This window comes from Pristis pectinata, chromosome 20 (assembly GCF_009764475.1).
Source record: "Pristis pectinata isolate sPriPec2 chromosome 20, sPriPec2.1.pri, whole genome shotgun sequence".
Taxonomy (NCBI): Eukaryota; Metazoa; Chordata; class Chondrichthyes; order Rhinopristiformes; family Pristidae; genus Pristis; species Pristis pectinata.
The window spans coordinates 3,304,423-3,320,612 of NC_067424.1; the positions used below are offsets into that span (position 1 = coordinate 3,304,423).

Consider the following 16,190-nt stretch of genomic DNA (forward strand, 5'->3'; position numbering starts at 1 on the left):
GCAGAGGTGAGTTCCTTGGTATGGTATACCCAGCCACTGGACCTCTTTCCTGCAGCCACATGTATACATAGTTGGTCCAGCTAAGTTTCTGGTTAATGACCTCCATCCTCCTACCCCACAATGCTGATGATGGAAGAACTTAGTGATAATTATTCTCACTGAATATTAAAAGTTGGTGGCCATGATCTCTCTTGTTGGAGACCTTGATCAAGGACTGAGTGGAATAGTCTGTATGGCTCTGAGTAGGAAATCGTGCCTCACAAATTTGCTTGAATTTTTTTTGAAGAGGTGACAAAGAAGATTGACAAGTGAAGTACAGAGTGATCTAGGTGTTCTCGTGCATGAATCACAAAAAGGGAGCAGGTAGGTGCAGCAAGTAGTTAAGAAGGCAAATGGCATATTTTGTTACAATTGGACAGGGTATTGGTGAGGTCACATCTGGAGTACTGCACACAGTTTTGGTCCCCTTCCCAAAAGGAGATTCACCAGGCTAATTCCTGGGATGAGAAGATTGTCCTATGAAGAATGGCTGCAAAGGTTAAGTCTGGAGTTTAGGATAATGAGGAATGGACTTACTGAAATACATAAGGTCCTCAGGAGGCATGACAGGGTAGATATCGAGATATTTTCACTAGTGGAAAAATCTCAAACAAGGGAACATAATTCTAAAACAAAGGTCCATAAAAATTTCTTCTCAAAGAGGGTGATCTCTGGAATTCTTTACCACAGGGTTGAGGAGGCTAGTTCATTAAAAGGATTTAAAGTGGAGGTAGATACATTTTTCACAGATCAGGGATTTGAGGGCTACACCATTCATCACTTTGCTGAGAGTTGACTCACAGGCAGTAATTAGCCAATCAGCCCTGCTTCTTGTGGACAGAACACAGGTAAGCAATTCTTCAAATTGTTAGGTACATGCTGTTATTATAACTGTACTGGAACAGTTTGGCTACAGGTAAAGGTATGCATATCTTTAGCTCTACTGCAGATGTTGTCTAGCTTTCTCTATACTCATTGCACTTAGTCGTTCCTTAATATCAGGTAGGGTGAATTCAGTTGGCTTTATAAAAGTGGGGATCTAGGCATTCCTCATTGAAGATGACTGTAAATTCTTCAACCTCATATGCTATGGCCTGTCATTCTTGAGGATGGGAATGTTCTTGTAGCTTCTTACTCCCATTAGCTGTTTATTGTATATTATCATTTTCAACTGTCTTGGCTCTATTACATGCTACTTTTATTACTAAGAGTGCATATTGTCCATGTTACAGCTTCCCCAGGTTTAGTCATTTTTAGATACATTTGGTGCTGCTCCCAGCATATCTGTTTCACACTTCCTCGTAGTTAACAATAGTAAAAGTAGAATGATAGATATATCAGAATAGTTGCAGTTGTACAAAACATTGGTTAGACTGCAGAGTATGGTGTACAGTTCTGGTTGCCACACCACAGGAAGGATATGGTAGCAATAGAGTGCAGAAGAGATTCAGCAGGATGCCTCCTGGAAAAGAGGGCTGTAGTCATATGAGAGATTGGATATGCTGGGTTTATTCTCACTGGAACATAGGAAGCTAAGGAGTGACATAACATTTTGAGGGGCATAGATAGGATAGATAGCTAGAATCTTTTTTTCAGGGCAGAGGCATCTTGAAGGCACAGGTTTAAAGTGAGGGGTGAAGTTTAAAGGAGACCCAAGGTGTAAGTTTTTCACATAGAGGGTTGTGAATATCTGGAAAAGCTGTCAGATGACATGGTGGAGACAATTGCTATTACAACATTTGAAAGGTGTTTAGACAAGTATTTTCATAGGAAAGGCATAGAGGAATACAGGGCTAATGCAGCAAATGAGATTAGGATAGGTATCATAGAAAGGCATCATGGTTGGCATGGACAAGGTTGGCCTCAAGGGCCTGTTTCTGTGCTGTATGTTTCTGTGGTTCCAGAGTTCTGTTACTGCTGATTTCCCACAACTCATGGATGTCCAGTTTTGAGCATCTAGATTTGCTCCAGGTCTTCTTCATTTATCACAATAGTAATGAAACACAACACAATATCCTACAATTACTAAATCATCTTCTGTGAAACCTGTTTTGTTTAAATCTGCTTTCTATTCTGAAGTATTGTCTGAATTTTCCACCCAGAAACAGCACCATAGAAATTCATTCTTTGTGGAGAATCTGCTGTGCTCTACATACATGTACTTCATTTCTTTTACATGTGGATCATGACATTCTGTGCAATTCAGAATAATACCTAGCATTTCCATCCATGATGCATACAAGCCCACATTTGGCCTGAAGGACCTGCATAGACTAAATGAATTCTTTTGTAGCATTTACACCTGAAAATGGGTCATGATTTTCCTGTTTTGGATATCCACTAGATTTGGTGGAGATATGCTTATTTAGGTGAAAGCCAATATGACCCTAAACCTCCTGGTGTCCGGATCACTGCAGGTGGTGGCAGCTGAGCCATACTATGTTTCCTAGCCTGCATCTCATTGTGTCATCACTAAAATCACTGCTATACTCATAGTGGGCAGGCATATTTGCAATGGTGATGGGCTTCTTGAAGGTTCAAGTGATTGACTACACTCATCTAGTACTCCTATCTTCTCTTGAAAACATGGAATTCTACACAAATTACAAAAACAAACAATTGATTGGTCTGTGAACTCAAAAAGAAAATTTTCATGGTCGATTCCTTGTTTCTGGGTACTTGCATGATTCAATAATTCTTTAGCAGCCTGTGTCTGCCATGTTTCAGGCACTGCATAGCACAAAGTACTGGCTCATGGGGACAAGAGTGATGTTAGGTCTTGAAGGAACAAAGATTATCTTGGCTCCAGTGTAATCTTGAGGTTTCTGATGCCTGAAACCATCCAGCATGAGGAAGCAACAATAATGACCAAAGAAAGTTGCAGGTAGAGAATGAGGCAGAGTGGTATGTGGCCAAATGTTGATGAAGGAGCCCCTTTCTGGATACACAGTCAGAGCATGTGCCTGGAGATTCTCTCGAGGCCCTTACTCTGCTGGCTCCATGCACAGGAAAGGAGATCATAACTGGGGGAACAACGGCTACTTTTGACACCAATGGCCAATGGAATTCAATGGCCAAGGAACCAAGGTGAGAGTCCACTGTGTCACTTTGACCATACATTTAATGCATCTACATTTGCTTCTCCTAGCCACGACCAATTTTTGTTTTAATCATTCATTCATGGAATGCTGTCATCACTGGTTAAGCCGACTTGCAGTATCTTGTCCACCCAAACTACCACCAACCTGAGAAAACAGCTAAAGTTCAAACACTTGAGTGGGTCTGGAATTACATAAAAGTAAGACAGATTAAGAAATATTTTGTTCCATGAATACAGTAGTTTCATGGTTAACTGAGACTACCTTTTTATTCTTGATTTATTCAATAACATATTTAAATCTGCCAGTTTATAAACCAAGTCAGTTGCTTTGGTGGGATTCAGATTCTTGTCTGGATTAACGTTCCAGGATCCAGGATACCAGTTTGTTATTTTATTCACAACCCCTTACAGCAGAAGCTGCCAGCAGCCTGCTGGAAACCGACAATGACTGCCAGACTAATAAAGAACTAACCATTGCTCAGGCAACTATGGAAAACTAAAATGAAATAGTGAAGGAAATCCCTTCCTTACCATTAAAATGATTATTTGAATTTAGTAGTCAAATAGTCCTTCTCAGCCTGAGTTAGGGCTAAGTTAAAAAGACAGATTTAGCATCGAGGAGTTAATACCACAATCAGAAGAACCAATAAGTTCAACCAACTGGCTTCATTGAAGATCTACAGACATTGCAGTGGTTATTAATGCTTAAACATTGCATAATGGACTACTACACACTTGGCTTTCTTAATGCAGATCAAAGAATAACACTTAGCTAATTACCAGGAAATGAAGCTTATAGCATCAGCACATAACTTTCTGGACAGTAAGGATACTTACGTTAGACTATTGTTTATTGACTACAGCTCTGCCTTCAATACAATAATACCAAGCAAGCTTGTCACCAAACTCCGAGCCCTAGGACTCAACACCTCCCTCTGTAAATGGATCCTTGACTTTCTAACAAACAGACCTCAATCAGTGAGGATAGGCAGCAATTCCTCCGGCATGATTATTCTCAACACTGGTGCACCTCAAGGCTGTGTCCTCAGCCCTCTACTCTACTCCCTATACACTCATGACTGTGTGGCCAGATTCTGCTCTAACTCCATCTACAAGTTTGCAGATGATACTACCGTTGTAGGCCATATCTCAAATAGTGATGAATCAGAGTATAGGAAGGAGATAGAGAGCTTAGTGGAATGGTGTCATGACAACCACCTTTCCCTCAAGGTCAGCAAAACTAAAGAGCTGGTCATTGACTTCAGGAAAGGGGGCGTTGTACATACACCTGTCTACATCAATGGTGCTGAGGTCGAGAGGGTTGACAGCTTCAAGTTCCTGGGAGTGAACATCACCGACAACCTGTCCTGGACAAACCACGTGGATGCCATGGCCAAGAAAGCTCACCAGCGCCTCTACTTCCTCAGGAGGCCAAAGAAATTTGGTTTGTCCCCTTTGACTCTCACCAACTTTTACCGATGCACCATAGGAAGCATCCTATCAGGATGTATCACGGCTTGGTATGGCAACTGCTCTGCCCAAGACCGCAAGAAGCTGCAGAGAGTTGTGGACACAGCCCAGTGCATCATGGACACCAGTCTCCCCTCCTTGGACTCTGTCTTTACCTCTCGTTGTCTTGGTGAAGCAGCCAGCATAATCAAAGACCCCACCCACCCGGGACATTCTCTCTTCTCTACTCTTCCATCGGGTAGAAGATACAGGTGCCTGAGGGCACGTATCACCAGACTTAAGGACAGCCTCTACCCCACTGTGAGAAGACTATTGAACAGTTCCCTTATACAATGAGATAAACTATGACCTATGACCTCATGATCTACCTTGTTGTGACCTGCACCTTATTGCACTGCACTTTCTCTGCAGCTGTGACACTTTACTCCGTACTGTTTTTTTTTACCTTTACTACATCAATGCACTCTGTACTAACTTGAAGTAACTGCACTGTGTAATGAATTGACCTGTAAGATCGGATTGTAAGACAAGTTTTTCACTGTACCTCGGTACAAGTGACAATAATAAACCAATACCATAGTCATTCCTCAAGCCAATGAAGATACATTCATCTCTGGTACTCCCTGACATCACCTTTAATTTGACTTTTCACCAAGGCTTACATGAACAACAGGGTACAAGGGTTTGAAGCATGAGCTAATTGAAAGGGCTGCTAACCCTCTTTTCCATAAACGAAAAATCAGAGGAAGCTCTCCCAATGACGCAGATGATATCACAAGTTGAGTAAGGAGAATTTTCAGTGCTTCCTGAAACTGTACACATTTTACAAAGCGGTCAATTCCCCAATATGACTAGTCTTACACACGTATTAATGAGAGAAAAAAGCTGGCCCTCACAATGACCATTCTATCCTTCTGAGCCCTTCCTCATCATCTCAGTTTCTCATTATACTGAAGTAGGCATCCTGCAATTGGGAATTTAAACACACTTTAACATTTTGACCAGAGAATTCAAAGCAAATGTACAAACCTGACCAGCAAAGATATTATTTATCCTTGCAATGCCATTGGCACTCTCCTACCACCAGGCATCCTGTTTGGTGGAAGCTGGACCACACCACTGGTGATAATGCCTTAAGATCTGCACCAGAACAATCAATTCATCAATGCTGTGTTTACGGTCATTGTTGCCAGCTGTCCATCCTGAGTGCCACCTCTCAGCCCCTTGGTGCAAGCAGCCTGTTCCCGGGTGGCACCTGATTGAAGCAGGAATGAGACTCCAGTAAGGCAGACAGACGTTGGCTGGCCTCTGCATGTGTGTCAGTGGAAGCAAAAACCCTGCTCTAGCCTGTTAAAGCTCAAGGTCCAGCAAGAGGTTACAGAAAGACTCCCCTGTGGTCTTTGACATCTCTTCCAGGCTCACAGGCAGACTGGTCATTGCACTAGACATATCCACATGCATCCACTTAGTCTTTCCATTCATGTTCCCCTACTGTAGTCCTCATCTCAGTAATCCAGAGCAGAATCATTGTGCGACTCCAATTTCCAAGAAGAAGGCATGTTAGTTTCCTTAGCACACTGCCTAGCCACAGCTCATTAGTGCCAGATGAGGACACAGATGATCTTGCTTTCCCATCAAATGCACAATACCACAGATGAGAAAAAAGCAAAGAATAGTCAATAGATTCAGCCATCAAATGAGACTGACAATTAACCACAAAATATCATTTCTTTTAATGTTACCTTGCCATCACCATCATTAAAATCTTACTAATACAGCAGTTTAGACATTCTTTGTAAGTACAATGAGTCAGGATGATAAAATAAGTCAGGACATGTAGAGGTGTACAAGATGATAAGAGGCATAGATCGAGTGGACAGTCAGAGACTTTTTCCCAGGGCGACAATGGCTAAACATGAGGGGACATAATTTTAAGGTGATTGGAGGAAGGTATAAGGGGGATGTCAGGGGTAAGTTTTTTTACACAGAGAGTGGTGGGTGCTTGGAACGCACTGCCTGCAGATGTTGTAGGGGCAGATGCATTAGGGACATTTAAGAGACTCTTAGATAGACACATGAATGATAGAAAAATAGGGGGCTATGTGGGAGGGAACGGTTAGATACTGTAGATCTTAGAGCAGCATAAAATGTTGGTACAACATTGTGGGCCGAAGGGCCTGTACTGTGCTGTAGTGTTCTATGTTCTATTCAGAATAGAATCAACAAAACCAGGAACCTTTTCAGGAGCTTAAGTGTAGTCTAGAAATCACCAGAAAACATTAAAACCGAACTTTAGGTTTATCAGAGCTGTGTACTTTTCTATGGTGCAGGATGCCAAGGAGCAGAGTTTGATCTCTCCAAACTACTTCAATTCTTAAAACCTACCTTAGAAAAAAATCTTCATAGTTAAATCAGAGATGAAGCATTTTGTTTTCATTCACAGGGTTGTGAGTCTTTAAAACTCTCTTCCTTAAAGGATGGCAGAAGCAGAGTCTTTGAATAATTTTGTATTTTTGAATAACCTAGATACTGTAAGCTGGGGAGTGAAGGGTAAAACTGGGTAGAGAGCAAAGCAGAAATGAAGTTACAATTAGGTCAGCCAGATTTGGTTGAATGGCAGAGCTGGCTTTAGAGGCTGAGTGGCCTGCTCTTGCTTCTACTTCATATGTTTGTATGATCTGGTCCAGAATAATCTCAAGACCTGTGTGTCATAAAGATATGAGTGGCATAATTATCATGAAGCAGTGGTGATGAATTGGCCATATGCTTCAGATTGAAGTGGATTCCATTGCTAAAATAAAAATAAAATTGACATCTGAAGTGAACATCTGAGAAACCTGGTACACAGCTGGAACACTACTGACAGACTTGCTAGAATTATTATCAAATTGCTACTTTATCCATCCCTTTTAATTTATCTTTTTTCCCTCACTTGAAATATGCTCCTCTCAACTCCCAACATTTATTCATTTAATCCCTAGTCCATAGCCTTAGTTATCACCAAGCACTGTTCGTTGCCCTACTTAAGGAGAGCTCATCCCTTCAAATAACTCTCTCTTCCCTCAAGGCTTGTGTCCAATATTTTTGAACCTTATACACATTTACATTATATAAATGCATTCACTAAGTCAAACCTTGACCAAGAACATAAGATACAGAAGCAGTAGGCCATTGAGCTCATGTTGACTCCACCAGATTATGGCTGATCTTTGTCTCAGTGCCACTTCCCAACATTAACCCTCATCCCTGGATTCTTCTTCACATTCTGCAAGTCAAAATTATGATGGAGAACTCTGTATCAGATGAGTCAGTTCCGATAAGTCTCAAGAAGGTCTACACCAAAAGAATAAAGCAGCATGTTTTTTTTATCTGATCCACCATCACCAGTGTGGCTTTAATATAGAACATCTACAAAATGTTATGTTGCAACTCACCAAGACTTCCTTGATAGAACCTCTTAAGTCTGTGACTAAGCAAACAAAGGGCACCAGTTCCTCTTCATGTTGCACAATATCCCGAATTGGAAAGGTAAACTTCCTATCCATCATCAGCATTCACCAGGAACTTGTTCAAGACAAAGCTCATCACCACCTCCTCAATAGCAATAAGGGATGAACAATAAATGTTGGCTTTGCCAGTAATGCCTCATTCCATTCTATTAATTTTTAAAATAAATTGTGGTTGAAATACTTGATAGGTTTCACTAAAGACCTAATATGTTAAACAAAAAAGTACCAAGTACTGGTTTTCTAAAGAAGCCAAAGTATTGCTCCTGTATGATCCAAATGGAAATGGTCTCCCTTCTCCCTTTTAAAGCACCTTCATCTGCATTATGTACTCTCACTTCACTTACCCAGTCATGTTCAATCCTCGGAGAATGCTCCACTAATCCAGCCATATCTTTGGAATTGTATTAACAAATTGAAGATGCATTGTTAATTTGATGCCAGGGCTAGCATTTTGTAACACCCTAGCTTTAGCCAATGCCCTGCCTTAAGCTTGCACAGCTAAATGCATTATTGGAATAGAGGCCACTACCCACAGGAAGTGCTGTTTAAAGGGTCACAAAGCTTTAACACATTAATACTACTTCTGGGTTGGCAGTATATGTTTTATCTCAGAATGTTGTGCAGAAAGATGCTGAGGTAATTAATTATTTAGTTTTTAATTCTTCAGGTTCCACTGTTAGCGCCTGTATGCTGTGATGGCTTTACTTTATTTCAACACTGACATTGCTGTGCTCTTATCAGACCATTCCTGCACTGTTCTGCTAGCATTATTCTGATATCCTGCACTCTTTGTGAATAGGTATACCAACCTTTCCCATGACAGTCTCCTGTGTGTGGTAGTTCCTTTGAATAATTACATTGCACCAGCAGGCTTTAAAAATTTAGGTAAGATAAGATTTCTTTATTAGTCACATGTACGTCGAAACACACAGTGAAATGCATCCTTGCATAGAGTGTTCTGGGGGCAGCCCACAAGTGTCGTCACGCTTCTGGCGCCAACATAGCATGCCCACAACTTCCTAACCCGTACGTCTTTGGACCTCATATTGAAAGATTATGTCTATGAATTGTTTGAAGCCGAGTTCCATGTCATTACAATTGCTTAGTCATGTGATATACAATGCATTGGAACCCTTGATACCACTCAGAAGCTCATATACACAAACTATTATGTTCCAATCAGAGAGGGAGACAATCTGTTGGATAGTGGTGCCAATAAAGCAAGCTGATTGTCCTGGACAGTGCCTTGAGTATTTTTGGCACCGTATTTCTCCAGGCAAGTGGAGAATATTGCAACCCAGATCTAACATGATTTTGTAGAAAGCTGGTGTAGTACTGTTATATTTCTGGCATTCCCTAGAATGTTGATGATAGGAGTGCTCAGCCATGGTTTTGCCACTGTCAGGGGTAGATTGTTAGTTTAGCATATGTGACTTATATAATGTTGATTATATACATGTTTAAGAGATTTCATAGAAACAGATGGGCAGATACCAGAGGATGCACTGCTAACCTAGCATGAGAACAGGTTCTGGGAGAACAGCAACTAATCAGGGGCCTATTTGGAAGGATTGTCCTTCAACAGAAGATTCTATGAAGTGTTTGTCCTAAAGTGAAACACAGAAATTCGACAGTTATTTTGGCTGTTTGTTTCTACTTCCTTGTATTTTTTTTATTAAAGAAAGAACATGGCATAGATGGCTTATGTAATATTGGATGAATTTCTTTTTAAGTGTCGTAGTGTGCGACCAACTACTCTACGTATCTTGTTACAAGTCTTTCAAAGTAGAATCTTCTGCTGTTTAGAAGTAAGCCACAACAAGGATAGTGTTCCTCACTGTATGCTTTCCAGTGGTTAATTAAGTGCCCTTGTTGTTAATTTGAATCACTGCCAACTTTAGAGTATTTTAGAGAGAGATTACTGAGACATGGTGTCAAAAGTGCTTATTGACCATGACCGAATCAGAATACTAAACACCAGGTATGATCCTTCCCAACTGAAATAACAGATGGACATGTGCCGAGTCAGTGGAATTAGTACACAATGGAACAAAGGAGTCTAGCCTGGGAGAACAGCACAACTTTAGACAAATACCTACAGAAAGTGCCAATGGATATACAAACATGCAAAACTATCTAAACCCTAGCTAGAAATACTGGATGACCTACAGAAGGAAGTACATGTGGTGAAAGGCAGAAAAAGGGAAGTATAGCCAAGGTGACTTAGATGTTGCAAGTATTGTGGACGTCGACATAAATAGCTAAAGAAAGAACTGTCCACATAAGGGCAAATATATGTATTGAAAAAAAATCACTCTATAAACAGTGCATAATGAAGAGAACATGAAATCTATAAAGTGGATAAGATGAGCTGTGCAGGGACAGAGAGAGGGTTAGGTTCAGTTTATCAGTTGAATACAATGAATCCCAGGTCAATTCAGTGGAAGGTAAATGCACTGGATGTTCTTATGTCTAGGTGATGGTGCAAGAGTAACCAACAACATTTTCACTTAGTTCTGGCACAACAAGTACTGTTGGTGTACAACAAGATCACACTGAAACTGGCTGGGGCATACTCTCTGAAGGTGGTGAACCCAAAGAATCAAGGGAAATCTGATGTGAATTTCTTCAAAACAGACCAGAGAGATGTCACACATATATGTGGAAGCAATACAGTACACAGTTGGAATTGATAAACACAGACCATGATAGGTTAGTGAACATTGCCTCATCCAAAGCAATCACTTTAATCACACAATTCACATATGAATATTAACATGCTGTTCACCAGAAGTGCAGAAAGGGTGCAGGAAGACAATCAGAAGCAACCAAGGCAGGGACATTCATACCACAGAAGTGCCAAAGATCTGCCACTGCTAAAAACTGGAGACATTGTGAGGACGAAGCCCATTCAAACTAACACCAGACATGGGAGAAAGCAGGAAACAAGCTGGCATTAAGTTACTGAAAAGATGTAGCTCAGATAGATATCACAAAGGGAATATCTCTGATAGGGTTAGGCCAAGGTTGTCCTAGGGATGTAATCATCCAGTCGATGGGTTTATGGGGTAGTTAAAGAATGAAAATACAAACAAAGAATTGTGAAAAGGTGCAGGGCCACAGGACACATCCAGGAGGTCAAGCTGTGCTAATAGAGAGAGAGAAGCCAAGCCAATTGTGCGGCTGGATGATTTTCAACAGAAATTAACAGTTCTGATACAGACAGAGAAGATAAGTTACCCAAGGCTGACGAATTCAATATTAAGTCCTGAGCTGCAACATGCCCAAATGGAAGACGAGGTGCTATTCCTTAAGTGTATATGGGGAATTGTTGTAACAATGTAGGAGGTACAGATAGGTCACAGTGGGAGAGAAATGGAGAAGTAAGGTGACAGAGTCTAAACCTTCATTATACACAAGGATGGCCTGAGGACTTTCTGCTTCTTTCTGGAACAGAGGCTCGACCAGTTCCCCTACACGCACTCACTCACTTGGTTGGTTGAACTCACCTTCATGTTGAATTAACTTCTCTGTCATCTCCACTCATTTCTCCAGATCAGTAGTGTAGTTAGGTAAACGTGTGATTCTAAGCTATGCCTGACTTATTGTGGGTTATGTAGAACAGTCTTTGAACAGTCCTTCTCAGGCTCAGTCCACACGGATGACTGAAATTGTTGTGGTTTAGTGAAATTGTCCCACACTAAAAATGTTTTTACTTTTGCAGTTAACTTCCACCCTACCCTCACCTTCACGGTCTATCTCTAATTATCTCCTTCCCTTTCTGGATTTCTCAGTTTTTTTCCTGAGATGGAAACAAATGACAAACAACCGTTACAAGTCTACGGACTCCCACAGTTACCTCGACTATACTTCCTCCCACCCTGCCTCCTGTAAGTACTACATTCCATTCTCCCAATCCTCATTCTCTGTTGTATTTGCTCCAATGACGAATCTTTCCACAGTTGTATCTCTAAGATGCCTTCCATGCTTCTTGGTCTGTGGATTCCCCTCTGCCACCACTAGCAGTACCAAGGTCCACATCTCTTCTATCTCCTGTACCTCTGCCCTCACTTTCTGTCTTTCCAAACAAAGTAAGGATAGTTTCCCTGGTCTTCACTTTCCACTCCACCAACCTCCACATTCAACAGATCATCCTTCACATTTCCAACAGCTTCAACAAGATTCCATCACCAAACACATCTTCCCTTCCCTTCCTTCTCAGCATTTTGAAGCGAACATTCCCTTCATGATCCCCTGGTTCATCCTTCTGCCCCCACTTGCTGCAACACTTTCCTATGCAATGAAGGAAATGCTACACTTATCCTTTTAATTCTTTCCTTCCCAATATCCAAACAGTCCTTTAAGGTAAAGTAGCAATTCACTTGCACTTGTTCTAATCTAGTATGCCATCTTCAGTGTTCATGCTTTGCTCTCTTCTACATCAGAAGAACCAAATGCAGACCGGATAACTGCTTTGTGTAGCACTTGCGTTCAGTCTACAAAGGTGACTCAGAGATCTCTATTTCCTGACACTTTAATTTTAACCCTGACTGATCTGCCAATGGCCTCTTACACTGTTATAGGGATGCCTAATGTGAGCCTGAGGAACAGCATCTCATTTTCTATCTGAACACAATGCAGTCGTCCAGACTCAGTATCTAATTTTACAACTTTAGCTAACTCACTTTCTCTGTCCGTATCAGAATTGGCTATGTCTGCTGTAAGTCATCCATCTACAGTATTTGCCCAGGTTCTCTCTATGAGCATAGCCCAATCTGCTGGGCATGTCTACAGCCTTACATGTTGCAGTTTTTCACATTCCTGTTTATATGCTCTAACTGCTGCCATTTAAACTTTGGTTCTATTTCTCCCCAGCTGCTCCCATTAGCCCATCCGCCAGATGATCTCTGCCATTTGTCCCCAGGGGACCCTAACCTCCCCCTATCGGATATATTCCTTTTGTTCCCCACCTTTCCTGCAACCTAAAACTTGCTTTCTGTCTTTTCCAGTTCTGACAACAGGGGCTTTGAACTGAAACATTAACCATTTCTCTTTCCGTCGATGCTGCCTGACCTGCTAAGTGTTTACAACATTTTTTGCTTTTATTTCAAATTTCCAACACTGTAGCTTTTTGATTTTACAACAGAAAGCAGAGGTGAAGAAATATGCACAAATTGCAGATTATATGAGGTCTTGATGGAGGACAATATGCGAAATTGGAGGAATAGGCACCACCCATCTCAAGAAGACCAATGAGGAACCAGATTTGGAAATAGTCAAGGGTGCACCACTTACCCTGCAGAGTGAAAACACCACAGCTTGGTTAATAGGCCCCTGGAGAACTGCAACCAGTTAGGACCAGATCTGGAAGGAGAGTCCCTCAACCCAAATATCTGAAAGACATATGCAAATATAAAGCACGGCAACACTGGCCAATTACCTTCGATGTTTTCATTAATAAAGGAGGATGTAGCATATGTGGCTTATCTAACATTGGGTGTGTACCTCTTTAAGAATGGTGGGACAAAAACTTGTTGTATGTTGCAACAAATGTTTCATTGTAAACCTGTTCTGTCAGGGTGGAATTATATCCCCCACAGCGGGCTTTTCCTTTGTTTAATTAAAATATCCTTGCTGTTAAATAGAGGTAGTCAATGCATGGCACATACTGTATATAGTATGAATATTAATTGCTACTTATCAAACCCAGGCCTGAAAATTATCCTGCACTTACAACATACAAGCATTAGCTGCTTCACTTTCTGAAGGCTGCAAATGGAATTGAACAGCCATTCCCACTTATGATAGGCCACCAACGAAGCTATGTTTAATGGTTGGGCCTCAACTAAAGAAAAACTGAGATGAGTTATCTCTAACAACCAAAATCATCCTCCTTTAGTGAGTGATGAGCTCCTCTGCCCCACCCCTACCCCTCCCTCCATGATTTCTATTGACTTCAATTCACTAGGGTTTTTTGATTCTCTGATATCAAAGGTAGTCATGCTCAACTTGGATCTAGATTTAACTTTTCTCTCCATTTTCAGGTCAACTCTGTAATGAGATCTGCAGCCAAGTCGTTCTGGCAGGACCCAGGCTGAGCCTTGCTGAACAAGTTATTGAATATAGTCTGTCAATGACACCTTTTCTGATGATTGAGAAGAGACTGCTGTTTTGAATTTGTCCTTTTTGTGAACAGGATAAACCTGGGTAATTTTCTGCATTCTGATGAATGGTCTTCAACCCAAAACATTAACTACATTTCTCTTCAGATGCTGCCTAACCTACTGAATACTTCCAACATTCTCTCTTTTTATTTCAATTCTTTACATAGTTGGTTAGAAGTACAGCTACTTCAGTACTGTAATTTGTGATGGCAAAGTGCAGTTGGCCTGTTCTCCCTGGGCTCCCCCCACGTGTTCCAGGGTAGGGGAGTCTAAAACTAGAGGGCACGGGTTTAAGGTGAGAGGTTTAAAGGGGACCTGACTTTTTTTGTTCTAATTGCGTTCTTTCTTATAAAAATTGTGTATAATTGATTTTCTTGTGAATGTTGCTTATATGATGCTATGTGCCTGTGACACTGCTGCAAGTAAATTTTTCAGTGCACCTGCGCATACATGTACTTGTGCATCTAACAATAAACTTGACTTTCACTTTAAAATGTGTTATCCAAGAATAGGACAATCAAGGTAAGGGCTTCCATGGATTCATCTCATTGGAGTATGTGACTTTTCTACTGAGCTTGGCATTCTATTTATGAATAATTTGGGTTGAGAATAAACATGTTCTTATAAATTAAAAGGGTGGGAATTCCCTGGATAACAAGGTTCATAGATACCAGGATAAGGAAATAAAGGAACTCAGATACCAAGAACTTATTACAGAAAGCCTAAGAATTCTGAAAGTATAGGGGTGAAATTCAAAGGGAAACAATGAGAAGTCAAAAAAAAAATACTGGAAGGTTAAATCAAGAAAACTCAAAGATGTCTTATGTGTACATAAAGAGCAAGAGGATATCTAAGGAAAGGTTAGACACGATCAGGAAATAAAAGGGTAACCCATATATGGTGGCAGAAGATATGGTAGGGTTTCTAGTAGTTTTCAGCTATCTTTACAACAGAGTGGGTTGAAGCTAACATTGTAGCTGTGAAATACTGGCTGAGATTAGTAAAGTAAAAGGGAAAAAATTGAAGTGTTTAGCAGTTTTGAAAGTAGATAAGTAATCAGGCCTGTGTAGCGGTTGCTACCGCGGAATAAAACAAGATTCTACTCGGAGGATTGCTAAACAGAACTGGTTTATTTTCCCGCCTTGCGCGGGCCCTTTAAGGGAGAATGTTCCCGCCCAAAACAACCAGCAATGACGTAAGTCCTACGTTATCAGGACTTCCCCGCGCGCGGGTTCTCCCCGTCGCTCGGAAAGACGAGGCCCGCCGCCATCTTGGGCCTCGTCGCTCCGACGCCGCACGACCCGACTGCCGAGCCGGTTCGCCCCGACTAGACGGTGAGTCGCCACCACAACCCCCCCCCCCCCCCCCCCCCCCCCCCCCCCCCCCCCCAGAACCGGCGAGCCAGTCCCCAAGGTCCGTGGGCTGTGCCAGCTGCCGCTTAGGGGGGCGGCCTCTGTGTCGCGGCGTGGCAACCTCGACAGGCTGTTGCAGATCCAAATGGGCCGGTTTGAGGCAGTCCGCCGTGAAAACCTGTTCCTTGCCTCCAATGTCCAAAATAAAAGTGGATCCGTTATTCCGTATGACTCGGAACGGTCCCTCATATGGTCGTTGCAATGGCGCCCGAGGTGTGCCCCTGCGAACGAAAACAAACTTACAGTCCCGTAGTTCCTTGGGCTGGCAGGATGGGGCTTGACCGTGCCGTGAGGTGGGAATCGGGGCCAAGGCGCCAAGCTTCTCGCGCAGTCTTTGTAGGACTGCTGGGGGTTGTTCCCCTTGGTCCCGAAGGGCAGGTATGAAATCCCTGGGGACAACTAGTGGCGCCCCGTATACAAGCTCAGCTGACGAAGTGCGGAGGTCTTCTTTGGGGGCAGTGCGTATGCTGAGCAGGACCCAAGGCAGCTCGTCAAC

General features: G+C 42.0%; 1 protein-coding gene across 1 annotated transcript in view; it reads right to left on the reverse strand.

Moving 5' to 3' along the window:
• LOC127581014 (chitinase-3-like protein 1) overlaps nucleotides 1-16,190 on the reverse strand; it is a 51,557-nt gene that overhangs the window by 17,210 nt on the left and 18,157 nt on the right. The window lies entirely within an intron of this gene.